This window comes from Monodon monoceros, unplaced genomic scaffold (assembly GCF_005190385.1).
Source record: "Monodon monoceros isolate NGI ecotype Baffin Bay Population unplaced genomic scaffold, NGI_Narwhal_1 Super_Scaffold_2, whole genome shotgun sequence".
NCBI lineage: Eukaryota > Metazoa > Chordata > Mammalia > Artiodactyla > Monodontidae > Monodon > Monodon monoceros.
Genome location: NW_021703776.1, coordinates 48167843 through 48169662, shown reverse-complemented (window position 1 = coordinate 48169662; position 1820 = coordinate 48167843). Strand labels below are relative to the sequence as shown.

The window sequence follows — 1820 nt, the reverse complement described above, 5'->3', positions numbered from 1 at the left end:
AGGACTGGGATTGACATGTATAAACTAATATGTATAAAACAGATAACTAATAACCTGCTGTATAAAAAATAAATAAATAAAATTAAATTTAAAAATTCAATAAAACAAAACAAAATAAAACAAAAACACATTACAACAAAAATGGAGGGTCTTCAGTATACATACCATATCCAAGCACAAATAACCAGTGTAAGACCAAAATAAACCTTTATAGCAAAAGACTTTATAGCAAGATGAGTTAGCTTAACTCTTTATGTTTTTTCTCCTTTGCCACCATTGTTTCTTTGCAGGCTTCAGATGTCCTAGATTGGACACTTCCACTTTATACTAATATCATTTATCTTTATAGTTTTGCATTTCCTTTGCTTATTATTATTATTTTTTTTAAAGAGCTCAGCTTTTTATTGAACGTGCTACTAAAGGTTTAGTGAAAAAGACCAAAGCCCACGTCATCATCAGACTCTTCAGATTCTTCTTTCTTTGCTTCCACTTTCTTCTCCTCAGCTGGGGCAGCAGTGGGGGAGGGGGCGGGACCTCCTGCTGGGGCAGGTCCACCTGCCCCCACGTTGCAGATGAGGCTCCCGATGTTGACATTGGCCAAAGCCTTTGCAAACAAGCCTGGCCAGAAAGGTTCAACATTTACACCGGCTGCTTTAATGAGGGCATTGATCTTATCCTCCGTGACCGTCACCTCATCATCGTGTAGGATGAGGGCCGAGTAGATGCAGGCGAGCTCCGAGACGGAGGCCATGGTGTGGGCGAGGGCTAGGCAGGGTCTGCCGGGCATGGTGCTAGTCGCCGGATGAAGTGAGGGCCTCACCCCAACGCAGCCTTAGCTTCCTCGGAAGGACCGAGCACCTTAGCAGAAGCTGAGGAAAAGTTCCTTTGCTTATTTTTGTTGTTTTGAAGAATGATTCATTTTGGAAATTACATCCTGGCTTGTCTGCACTGGGGAGAGAAAGGAAAGGGAGCTGGTTTGTCCACGCTGTGCCCGCGGGCGCTCACCTAGTGCTAGGCTGGACCATTGAGAGATGCTGCTAGCCCTGTGGGGTGAGGCATTTATTAAGAAATTCTTCCTGGAGAATGCATGGGACAAAAAAGACTGCTCTTTGTTCCCCTACCCAGGGCTAGTCTCTTGCAAAAGCACATGTGAAAATGGTTGAAAAGGATCCAGTGCTATTAAAGTGTGCCAGATACTACATTTTTAGCGTAGCTCTCAGTTCAGTCTAAAAAAGAGCATAGTGTGGTTTATACATAACACAGAGTCCCTTAAAAACAAAAGAAAATTTGACTATAGCAGAGAAAACCTAAACGCTGTGCACTCAATGAAATTTAGACCCTGGGTGAGGTACTTTTAGGCTCTCAGCAAACGGAAATAATTTGATTTTTATAGTGGTGATATGAAAATACATAGCTCTCTGAAAGAAAGCAAAGTAGAAAATTTTATTCTCTTTCAAGTATGTATACATCCCTAACAAGCCATTCTTACTCCTAAAGTTGTGGTACATTTTTAACCCTTTGATAGTTACAGACTTGAATCGCCCCCCCCCCCAAATTAACATTACCTCTGGAAGGGCTGTTAGCATTTATCTCAGTTTTACTGATTGTTTCACACCTTATAATTTCCTTGAGACTAATAACACTTTTTGGTTCTTAATTCAAATGAGTTTCGCCACTGTTCCCAGCTTCCTGATGAGATGATTATGTGTTCTGCATCTTAGTATGCTTTCTGGTGATAAATTATATTATAATTGTCCCTGCCCGAGTTGCTGGAGTTAAGTGCCTGGTGGCATTTTCATTATCCAAGTCACTTTCCTCCC

General features: G+C 41.4%; 1 pseudogene; it reads right to left on the bottom strand.

Moving 5' to 3' along the window:
- Positions 1 to 424: 424 nt before the first annotated feature.
- LOC114901343 lies at positions 425 to 857 on the bottom strand (annotated as a pseudogene).
- Positions 858 to 1820: the final 963 nt, after the last annotated feature.